The sequence below is a fragment of the Acinonyx jubatus genome, chromosome E4 (genome assembly GCF_027475565.1).
Source record: "Acinonyx jubatus isolate Ajub_Pintada_27869175 chromosome E4, VMU_Ajub_asm_v1.0, whole genome shotgun sequence".
In the NCBI taxonomy this organism is placed as follows: Eukaryota; Metazoa; Chordata; class Mammalia; order Carnivora; family Felidae; genus Acinonyx; species Acinonyx jubatus.
This window is the reverse complement of record NC_069395.1, coordinates 21,292,928-21,305,609: the sequence shown is the minus strand read 5'-3', so window position 1 is coordinate 21,305,609 and position 12,682 is coordinate 21,292,928. Positions and strand designations below refer to the sequence as shown.

Here is a 12,682-nt window from a genome sequence, read left to right as displayed (position 1 = left end):
CTCTGACTGACTTATTTCACTTAACATAATAGACTCTTGCTCTATCCACATTGTTGCAAATGGCAAAATTTCTTTTTTTTTTGGCTGGGTAATATTCCATTGTGTATATATACCATGTCAACAATGACCAGTTCTAACTAACTTTTGGCAGGATCATCCTGCTTACTCAGTAGAGAAACAAGAGTATTGTTAGAAATCATAGTTCCTATGAATACTTGCCCTATATCACTAGATCATAACAAAATCTAAATATCTTACTTAGGTGACCACTATGAGACAACTTTTATTATCTTTTAAAATATATTAATATAAGCAAAAATAATCTATATTTGACAGTAGAAATTTAGTCACATGTCATTTACAATTTATAATTACCTAAAAGTTATCTTGTTAATACTGCTTTCACCAACAGTAGTGCTAATGCTTATTGGAAAGAAAAGTTAACATGTTTACATTTTGTTAATTCAACAAATATTTACTGAATACACCACTATGTCCCATGCAGAATACGAGATGTGGAAAATACAAAAGTGAGGGAAAAAACATTATCCCCCTTTTCACAAAATGTCTCATGGTAGTAGTTACAGTAAAGTCTCTTGGAGAGAAAAGAGGTTTTACTCACTTTTTGGGAGAGAGTTTCAAGTTCAAACCTTCTGGTTGGAAAACACATTGTCAGAGGCTTTTCAGGCATTTATCAATACCATATTGATATTCACACAACCATTCCTTCTTCAGCTATGTAGATGAGACGAGGAAGATCTGAGGAAGTCAGCTTGAGCCACGAAACAAAACAAAACAAAAACCTCATTATTTATCATCACATTCAGTTTTATTTCCTTCTGCAAAACTATAATACCTAACATTATCAGCCACTTTATTTACCATAGTTCACAACAAATAACTCTTGGCTAGTTCCAAAAATCAAACTCACCAAGAAATGATAAAAAAAAAATTGTCACTATTGAGAATATGCAAAAGAATTTGCTAAAACCTCTAAAGGTCATTTCTATAAAGAAGATTTTAAGACATTTTAAGTAAAGGCAGCAACATCAGAATTCTTTTTCAGTGAATACAATATTTATTTGAATGTAAATTTCATGTTATATTTACTAAAAAATAAGTCTCATTAGAAACAGATGTTATGTAGTTTATTGGCTACATTTATAATGGGACATGCGGTAGGCAAGGATACTAACAAATACTGTTCATCAGTTTTCAGTATAACAATTTATTTAGCTACTAGTTGTTCCCTGAATACACACAATGGGTATACACACACACAACATTAACGTATCAGTGGTTGGGGTCACCAGCAGCATCTGGAGGAATAAGAAAGTCCATCAGGTGCTAACAGTTTCAAAAATGGTTTATAGGTGGAATACCTCCCTTCCATTGCTTTGGTGGTAATTTCATATGACCAATCCAGACCTTTTTTTATATGGGCACTACCATTTTGGCAGACCAACCACTATCAAATGGACTACAGTAACGACAACACAACACAGGCAACTGTACCAGACTCTAATGTATGATTAGGAACCACAGTAGGATTGAAATAAGTAAAATCCTATCCGTCTCGTATTCTATGAGTAAATCTTAGAAAGCTTCACAAATAGGTGTGGCTGATCATCCAAGCCTAAGAAGCTCCATCATCAACGGATAGAAGTATCAATTATCAATAGGGCTGCAAATCTACTGAAAGAGAAGGCTGTCTCTCATATGTCAAAATAGAGTGAATGGTCCCAAGGTTACAAGGAAATAGACTTCATGATTTAAAACAAAGTCTTTTGCAATAGTCTAGATCACAAGCAGATGGGTCATGAGAAAAGCTCTTGGGTGTCAGTACAACAAAGTGACTGGTCCTCAGGAAGTGCCCTACTAAGGCAGAGACTGGTGTCTGATAAAGGTGTAGGTAAAGAGGGGAGCCATAGAAGGCACCAAGAGGAGTGCATGAGACCTTGGAGGCAACAGTGTAGCTATCTGAGAATCAAGAACTATGCTGAAAATTTTTAAATAAAAAATATTTTTAAAGTCTTCCCTATTGGGAATGCAGAGTACAGCCACTCTGGAAAACAGTATGGAGGCTCCTCAAAAGTTAAAAATAAATCTACTCTACAACCCAACAATTGCACTACCAGGTATTTATCCAAGGGATACATGTGTGCTGTTTCAAAGGAGCACATGTACCCCAATGTTTATAGCAATGCTATCAACAATAGCCAAAGTATGGAAAGAGCCCAAATGTCCATCAACAGATGAATGAATAAAGAAGATATGGTGTGTGTACACACACACACACACACACACACACACACACACACTGGAGTATTACTCGGCAATCAATAAGAATGAAATATTGCCATTTGCAACTATGTGGATGGAACTAGAGGGTATTATGCTAAGCGAAATTAGTCAGAGAAAGATATCATATGACTTTGCTCATATGAGGAATTTAAGATACAAACAGATGGGAAGCAAAAATAATATAAAAGAAAGGAGGGGGACAAAACATAAGAGACTCTTAAATACAGAGAACAGAGTTACTGGAGGGGTTGTGGGTAGGGGGATGAGCTAAATGGATAAGGGACATTAAGGAGGACACTTGTTGAGATGAGCACTGGGTATTATACATAGGGGATGAATCACTGGAATCTATTCCCGAAATCATTATTATACTATATGCTAACTAACTTGGATATAAATTTAAAAATAAATAAATTAAATAAATAAATAAATAAATAGGAAAAAACATACAACCTCAAAAAAATAAAATAAAGTCTTCTCTGTTTAAGTTTTATAAATATATATATATATCTTACCATGTAAAAGACATATTTGTTAATGCTTCTTTGTGTCTCCCGTGTGTTGAAGGAAAAAACACAAAGGATTTCCATATAAATGGGGGCTAGAGTTTCCTAGGGAGAGAGAAGCACAGCCATAGGGGCTGAGGTTGGTCCTCAGTGCAAAAGACAAAATGACAGAAATCAAGGGAGTGGTACAATTCTGGGAAAGAGCACTGGGGTCTATTGGAATCACAACCACTGCCCCTCTGGAGATTCTGTTCCTAGATCTCCCTTACTTAAATCTCAGAGGGCTTTTTGTTCTGCTTCTATCAAGGATAACAGCTTCCCTGAAACAACTCTGTTGTGTTATTGTTGTTTTATTATCACTGTTTTCCCTTCTACAAGCGTGATACTGTGCAATACAACAATTTCTTTGCCGACTTCAGTAACTGCATTCCTGAAGTCACTGCTGAGGCATGTGTCCCAGCTAATTTCTAGGCCCCTGTAATTTAAACCCTTCTGCTGCTGGATAATTGGACTAATGCCCAATAATCCATCCATTAAAACAAATACTGTTTATTATACTGTCCAAAGTAACAGAATTTTCTCAGACTCAAACATAATAACACAAAACAGCACAACTTCTGAAATCAACTTTAATCCAATTGTTTATTCATACTGTGTCTTATACTGGGAAGAGTTTTCAAATGACCATAAAACCAGTCTCCAGACTGAGGATTGCACACTAAAATACCTTTAGGGGCAGCAAGAAAACCTAAGTGTGTGAAGTACACACAAAGAACAATAAAGACATGTGGAAGTTGTTGCAAACTGGTAAGTACATTCAAACTTAAAAAGAATTTTTTAAATGGTTGTGCTGGCCAAGTAAAACATGTCCACAACGAAATTCTTTAAATTTGTAGTTGTATCCAGAAGCATAGCTGCATAGCATAGGGTGGTTAATACTAATCTTTAAGCGGTTGGTACTAAGAAAGAATTAAATAACACTACCATAAATTGATACACAATTGCCCAAAGCCATACATTGCACTAGACAGCAATAATCACCGAAGGACTTTAATTTCAGGACTTTATATTTACATTTGCCTTATCACCATCTTATCTTCTAAGACATTAGCTGTGTTCTTTTCCTTCTACTCTTCTCTCCATTTCTTTTTTATAGCTGCAACTTCATTATCTGATATTTTTTTTAAAGTCTTTGACCTTGTTTCTATGTTCTAATTCACAAGTCACTTCCTCCCAGGTACACTCCCTATTATTTTTCGAGCAAACTTAAACATTCTTCCCTAGGATTTTTATAGTTTATATGTCAATATTTACATCTTTCAGAGCGAATTACAGATTTCTGTGATGCTTTGTGGGGTGGGACTATTTCTTTTTTTTTTTAATGTTTATTTATTAATTTTGAGAGAGAGTGAGCAGGGGAGGGGCAGGAAGAGAGGGAGAGAGAATCTCAAGCAGGATCCATGCTCAGCAAGGAGCCAGATGTGGGGCTTAATTTCAGGACAGCAAGACCACAACCTGAGCCAATATCAAGAGTCAGTTGCTTTACTGACTGAGCCATCCAGCCACCCTGGCAGGGATTGTCTTATTCACGTATATGTAACTAACACTTAACACCACACTTGCATGTAGTATATATATAAAAAATGTGCATAAAGGAATAAATGAAGGAATAAATAGGTTTATTAGTTAATGTTACAAGAAAATTTAAGAATGCAAAACAATTAAATTCAATCCCATTCAGTCTATGGATGAGCAGAAAGTTCCAGAGCTTGTCCTAAAATTTCTTTTCACTATCTCAGTCACCTTTATTTCAAAAAGAAAAAGCAGACCATTTATTAACATTAGCTCTTTATGTTATTTTACTAGAATGTTCTTTATAAATTGGTCCAGGTTCTCTTACTTGGCAAAATGGAGCTTTCATCATACATTAAAGTTTAACCTATGTGACATAAAGTGACATAAAACCACTGTCACTCACTCTTTTGAAATGCGTTAGTGCATTAATACTTCTGGAGTCTTATCCTGAGTTATGGTTTGTGAGAAATTAGAGCAGATGAGTTCAAGATTTAATCTTCCTCTTCCCTATTGACCTGCCTCTGACCTTGTGGCTGCTGGAATCAGTGACCTAGAGCCTTCTTCTGCCTTTCAATTGCATAAAATTACATATATTTTTCAATGTAAATATTTTATTAGTGTTAAAATGACTAAACCCAAAATACTGATCACTTGTGACAAAATTCAGTATAGGAAAATCAAAGATCTCTGTAAAAATGCAAGTTTCATGAAAATCTCAGTTTCAAATTTCCATTTCAAGTATATCCATTTTGTTTAATTCTTCCATTCATTTATTCATTTATCAATATATTTGTATGTTCAGTGCCTACTAAGTGCCAACTAATGAGCCAGATATAGACAAGGTAAAGCCCTCATGCCCGCCATAGCCAAAGGGGTATATAAACAAGTAAGTTAATTATCACAACGTAGTACTGTGATCAGGAAAAGTACTAAGTAAAGGTTGGGAAGGAGAGAGGAAGAAAATGCTCCAGGCTCAAAATGCTGAGGCATGCAGAAAAACAAGTATTAAACATAATCTCCAGGGAAAGAAAACAAAATGAGACCAGAGAGAAAGGAAAACATATTTGTAAATATTTATCTAATCACTTCTCAAATTTCATACTTTGTTATGTTTACAATACAAAACATTTAGTTTGAAACTCATTCTGAAGTCAAGTTTTAGTAATGGAGAAGTAGTTTATTTTGACTAAGCCCCTGAAAGATAATAATCATAACTCTCAACAAAATATGGGGCGCCTGGGTGACTCAGTTGGTTAAGGGTCCAACTTTGGATCAGGTCATGATCTCACAGTCTGTGGGTTTGAGCCCCACATCAGGCTCTGTGCAAAGCCTGGAGGTCTGTGTCTCCCTCTCACTATGCCTCTCCCCTGCTCACACTCTGTCTCTCTCTCTCAAAAATAAATATTCAAGGGGCGCCTGGGTGGCTCAGTCGGTTAAGTGTCCGACTTCGGCTCAGGTCTGATCTCACCGTTCATGAGTTCAAGCCCCACATCAGGCTCTGTGCTGATAGCTCAGAGCCTGGAGCCCGCTTCAGATTCTGTGTCTCCCTCTCTCTCTCTCTGTGACCCTCTCTTGCTCACACTCTGTCTCTCTCCCTCTTTGTCTCTCAAAAGTAAAATAAACATTAAAAAAATTTTTTTAAATAAAGAAATATTCAAAAACAAAATTTTTTTAACTCTAAACAAAATAAATTTTAAAAAATAAAATAAAATAAAACACCTATTGAAGACACCAGAGAGCAATCATAAGCAGGCAGAAACTGTAGATTTTAGATCCTTAAGAGCAAGTAAACCACATTCATTGGGTGAGGTGCACATTTTCATGGTTTTTCCCCTGGGGACACTTCCAGTCCACATTTGATGCAGGGTGGAGAAAACTCAAGCAAAAAGACAGTATAATAAGAAGTCAGTTAGTAGCATTCATGGATCCCAAAGCAGTTGGTATTTGATGGGGGAATCCAAAAAAAAACAAGGCAAAAGTCCCTAAAATCTACATATAAATTCTCTTAAAATTCTTGGCTAACTCTGAACCAATAATCAAGAAAAATTCGAAGAGATCAGAACTGCTAGAAGTCTGAAATTGCAAAAAAATTATTCACTGCACACCTCTTGGGGAAACAAAGTTTAGAGTCCAATCTTACAAAATTAGAGGGCCTTAAGAGATATTAAGTCTTTTCAGTGTTAAAAAGAACAGCTTCAAAATGGAGTCACCTACATGTTAAGCCCCACCAAGACTTAATACCTAACCTAATTGCAGTTTTAGCCCCTCCTACGGGTAGAATTTTAAACTAATCAGTCTGGAATTTCCTGATCAGCAAGTATGAGGTAATCTGCATGATAAGACCCCCCCTGCTTCCCCCCTCCCCCCCCACCTTGCCCATAACAATACTTTCTTTTCTTTAGCTAATAAGTTACTAGTCCTGCCCTGTTTCTGCCTACAAAAGCCTTTGATTTTGTACAACTCCTTGGAACTCCCTTCTATTTGCCAGATAGGATGCTGCCTAATTCATGAATTCTTAAATAAAACCAATTAGATCTTTAAGTTTACTCGGTTGAATTTTTGTTTGTTTTTAACACCAGAGATATGTTATAACAAACCAAGCATACCTAAGATCAAGGTGACAAACCAGCAACTGAACCACTGGACCAAACAACCAACACTCATGAGAGGAAGATAATAGCGTCTAATGTCTCTATAGTGCATTATGTAGAGTGTTTTATATATATATATGTAAAATATATATTTTTTACATAATATATAAATATGCATTATGTAGAGTATTGTGTATATATATACAAAATATATATTTTATATATATAAATAAAATATATACAAAATGTATATATATATATATATACAAAATATAATCAAAAATTACCATACATTTTAAAAAATGGGTAAAGGTGACCCATAATCAAGAAAAAAACCCCACATCATCAATAGAAACAGTCCCTGAGGTAGCTCATGTGTTAGAATTAGCATAGTAATACTTTAAAGAGGTTATGATAATGTTGCAGGATTTTTTTGACTTCAATACTGGGGATTCATTGTCTCACCACTTTGAAGAATGAAGAAGTGGACACAAAATGAGCAACAGGCAAAGTTTATTAGAGTATAAGATTAGAAAGGAAGAATAGTAGGAAAGTTCTCTTTACAGAGGGGACATTCAAAAATGAATGCCTGAGGACTATTGGCAAGGGTCCTTGTTTTATAAGGTTCTGGTCAGCCCTTCCCCTCCTCTTCCCCCTTGTCCCTTCTTGGGTTCTACCCTTATTGGCTTGATAACTCTAGGTGCTGGGTTGTCCATTCTTGATTGGCTCGTTTCCATTGTATGAGGGGTGGCCTATGGCCATACTTAGGTCTTTTGTCAAATCCATGAGGGAAACCTGAGGGAGCATAAGTGGGGTCTGTTACATTCTTAAGAGGAACCTTACACCTGAGGGGGTTTGCTGTGGTCAGACACTCCCAACATTGTTCCAAAATAGGTATTTTTCCCCACCTAGGGACATTAGGTCCTAATCCTTCCTTCTCTCCCTGTTTTATCCTATATTTTCCTATCATCATCATGTGTTTAAGGACTTAAAGTAAAAACTAGATCATAATAATCCCACAGAGAAATAGAAACAATGAAAAAAAAGCCAAATAAAAATTCTAGAACTGAAAATTATAATACCTGAAATAAAATTTGACTGGATGAATGTAAGAGCAGATTAAAGTATATAAGTTAGTGAACTTGAGGAAATATCAATAGAAATCTCTTCTGAGGAAAAGAGAAAAAGAGAATTGGAAAAACTGAGCAAAACTTCTGTGACATTAATGACCATATCAAACAGTCTAATCACAGAATCCAAGTCCCAAAAAGAGAGGACAAAGAATGAGATGGAAAACAAACAAACAAACAAAAACACTCAAAGAATAATGGCTGAAATTTCCTACTTGGGTGAAAAAAATTAACCTACAGGTACACAAGCTCAGAGAACTACTGATACATGTAACAATAAGGACAAACCTCAAAAATATTATAGTAGGTGAAAAAAAGCCAGACATAGAAAATACACATACATGACTTTATTTACATGATGTTCTAGAACAAGCAAAACTAATCTATGTTGACAAAAAGAGCAATGTTTGCCTATAGGGGGTCAAGAGAATAGAAGTAAAAGTAAGGAAACTTTCCAGGGTGATGGAAATAGTCTATATCTTGATTGCAATGATGGCTCAACAGGAATGTACATTAAGCAGAACTCATTAAATTTTTCATATGCTTAAGATATATGCATTTTCACTCTATGAAAACTTTATGTCAAAAAAAAAGGAGCATAAAAAAGAAACTCATTTTTATCAAATTCAGCTTTAGGCTAAAAGTGTGAGTATAGATCATTCTGAGAGTTAAAAACGAGCATCTGAGATAACAGGAGAAAAATGTTGCTTTTGCTATAAGTTATGTTGCCCTTGCTGAAAGGTTTATCCACTTTGGACCTAGTATCTTTCATTAGAATACACAACTGTTTTTATCAAACAAGTTCCTAGAATAATAAAGAATATCATTCCAAACATCTCTGAAATAACTCACAAGACTTTGAGAATTCCTTAGTAAAATGAAAAAAGCAAACTGAACTATGGAATGGCAGCTGCTGTCTAGCAGAACATGGTAGCAGCATCTCAAGTTAAAACTAAGCCACTTCCCTTTGAAAGGAGTGCATTCATAATGCTTTAGAATCACTGCATCTCCCTTTCCCACTGAGCTTGCCCTGTAAGTAACCTCTGATGAATTGAGTGTCTCTTAGTAATGCTGACCAACTGGAAACTGAATAAAATGCCTGCTCAAAATAGAGAACTAAAGCCATATTCTAAAAATGACATACAGCTGGCATAGCACATGCAAAATTCTTAATAGCTACTTTTTCCAAATGGTCAAACTTGAGTCATGCTGGAGTTTCAGCAGAATGAAGCACAGTGAGGCTTAAGAAGTTCATGGTGCTTTAAGGCAATGGCTGCACTTACAGCTTCTCATCATGATCCATGGAATTCTTCATGTCTATTGCTTGTCTTTTCATTTTTCACAATCAAGAACATCCCTAATCTAAAGCTGTAGAGGAGAGCATCCATATGCTATTGAACCACCTAAGATTCAAACAGGATCCTGGCCACTTCCCCAAATTGATAAATAAAGATTGAGAGTCAGTTGAACATCCATGGGGACCAAAGTTAGGTGTCCTAGGACCTTACCTGCTCTATCCATTTACTATAGAATTACTTTTATTTCAGTCTAAGTGGTCTATCTTGGAACCCTACTTTTGCAAGAGCAAAGGCACCAAGGCATAATGAAAGAGGGGGCACATCCACGAATGTCATAGTAGAATCTCTGCCCTACTTCCAACATCTGAAGCTGAGCCTCACATACTGGGGTTAGATCCCTACTCTGCCTCCTGGGACCTTAGGTCAATTACATATGGAATGCAGGCAGATATGAAACGGAAACAAACATACATAATCAGAACCCCAAACATGTCTTTTGTGGAGGTACATCTTCCCTATCCTTCTCATTTCTAAATAAAGACATGAAATGTTTATCTAAAAGGGCAAAGCAATATGAGAAATCCTTAAATTTCTGTCTATTCTCTCTTAACTTCTGTTATAGCATTTTTCATTTTATACTTTGACATATCAGTACAAATTTGTGTAAGAGAATGTCAAGTGAGGTTATCTTCTTTTGGAATTGAGGTTAATGTCCAAAGCAAATACTAACTACTTCACATTCTATATAGACCCCAGCCCTAGTAGATGGGCTACTCATATTCCCGCAGGAATTACTGAGAAGCATCGGATAACAGCCCCAACCAAAAAACAAACATTCTTAATTCCCAGCAATATAAAAGTAAGCCTGGGGAAAAATTAGTCAACAGCCTTTTAGGGCATGCAGTGCTTGTTGAGAAAGGCTACTCTTTCCTTCCTTCTCAACTGGAGAGGGAAGGGAGATGCATTCTCTTACACCAAGCTAAGAGAGCTCCAAGAGAACCCAATCAGAGCACCTGTAAAAAATGAAAACTGGCATCTCCCTCATCAAGTAGAAGCCTGCTGAACTTCCTCTCCCATCAATCACTTTGGTGTTTCATATGTAAATGTTTTTTCTTTCATGTAGCAAAATATACATAATATAGAACTTACATTCTAACCTAAGTTAGAACGTAGAAAGTACAGTTCTGGGGCATTAAGTACATTCATACTGTTCTGCAACCATCACCACCGTCCATCTCCAGTCATATTTAAATGTATTCCTCCATTTCTGGATCATTCAGGTAACATCACTCACATTGTGAGACAGATCTTGGGAGAGGGTCCTATGAGTCTAGGTACTGATGCCCTATTCAGCCACTGTATACCACTGAAAGGAAGAAAGCACTGCTTGCCATAAGTTCTCTCAAATTTGGCAAAGATGAATGTTGAATTCTGGTTTAGATTTTTCTGGAGGCAGTAGGTTTGCTGGAGTAGTCCATGTTGGGAGAGCCTGAAGGAACAGTATTATAATATGTCTCTGAGGATTCAGGGAGCAACACTTTACAAAATTGGGAGGGTATGAAAGAGGACTTTGGGAATTTGGTAACTCCACATGAAGAAATGTAGAAATTAATGTATGGACAGAGCCATAAAGCCACTCAGGCAGGCATAAGACCAAGCAATGGTATTCCCAACCTAGAGAAAGTAATGTTGGGAGTATCAGAATAAGACACGGCTGCTCCTCTAGGGGAGTTCCTCAGAGACAGAGGGGCCATTCAAAATCTACATGGAAACCATATCAGCAAAGGTCAACAGCAAACTAAATCAGATTACCCTCTGCTTCTCCATCCCTCTTCCCTATTCCAAACTCCTACTTTCACACTAGTGCTTAGAAGAGATATAAAAATGAGATATCTCAGAGCCAGACCACACCTTTCTCCAGCTGACATGAAGTGAGAGTTTGCAGCAACCTCTGAACTGATTTTGAGGCAAAAGGATTTTAAATAGGCCAGACCGATTCTTAGGTACTGAAGGGTTGGGCTGCTCTAATAAAGATGACCAAAAAGTTGTGGAACAATAATAAAACTTTAGAAGAATGATTATCCAATGGAAAAAGGTAACCTGACAGGGTGGGTTGTAAGAAAAAATCTAAGAATTCATATATATACTTCAACAAGTTTTAATTCCTCAATAAACTTGTTTCCTACACAAGAGGCAATATGCTAGGAAAGTGAAAGATAAGACTGGAGGAAGACAATAGCAACCAAGAAAGGAATGAAAATTGTGTACCAATCAAAAGCAACAATAAACCGCTAAAGAGTTTCCAGTAAGTCATAGTGTTAGAATTATAGTAATGCAAAGTATTGCAAAGGAGGGGTGAGAAAAAAAGGAAAACTAATTAGGAGGTGCTATTTTCATTGCAGTAAGAACTAAGGATCTGAATCACAGCAATGATATAGTGAATAGGAGCGGGGGGTAAATCCAAGAGGAAGTAGAAATGACAGGACTTCAGTCAAATTAGAATTAGGAGTTTAGACAGAATGTGTGGTCTAAGGAAATGCCTAGGTTATGGTTTAATTGAACGGAGGGATAATAGTGATTCATCTCTCTGACAAAAGAAAGACAGAACAAAGAGAAAGCTTCTTTGTGTAACCAGGTGATGACCATAAGCTCCATGAATGTAGGAATATATATATATCTTGGGAACCTAGTGGATACTATTTACTGAACAAATAAGTTTAGTTTGGGGCAAGTTTGGAAAGAGATACTCATGGAATAACCAAGAGACTATGGTTGGCAGAGTTGGATATGCTGGTCTTCGAGTTAAGGAAAGGAAGATGATATGACAAAATAGATTTAGGATCATCAGTTTATAAGTGTTTATGGATGAAAGAGCACCAAGGTCAAAAAATTGGGGAAAATCAATATTTCAAGAGGTGGGCAAAAGAAGCTACCAAGTAGAAGAGATCAGAGAAAATCCAGGAAAACCAGTAGAAAGTGGTATCACCAAATCCAAGAGAAGTCCAAGCTTTCAGGAAGGAGTGACCAGCAATGATAAGTGCTACAGAAAGATCAAGTGAGATAAAAACTACTAATTTTTCACTATAGAAACTACAGAGCAATTGGTTACATTGGAAACAACTAGTGAAGGCAGTTGGGAGCAGATGCCAAACTGCCATGAGTTAAGAAGTGAATGGGAGGTAGAGAAGTGAAGGTTCTCAGTGTTGACTTTTTAAAGAAGTTTAAATTCAAAGGGAGACATGAAGACAGAGTGATAGCATAGTGGTTAATGAAAATAT

At 36.4% G+C, this 12,682-nt stretch overlaps 1 protein-coding gene across 1 annotated transcript in view; it reads right to left on the bottom strand.

Moving 5' to 3' along the window:
* Window positions 1-12,682, bottom strand: part of CDC73 (cell division cycle 73) — a 321,928-nt gene that overhangs the window by 106,677 nt on the left and 202,569 nt on the right. Inside the window, exon 23 of the mRNA XM_027074943.2 lies at window positions 623-772. The gene's annotated coding sequence lies outside the window, so the exon portion shown is untranslated. The remainder of the gene's footprint in view (window positions 1-622; window positions 773-12,682) is intronic.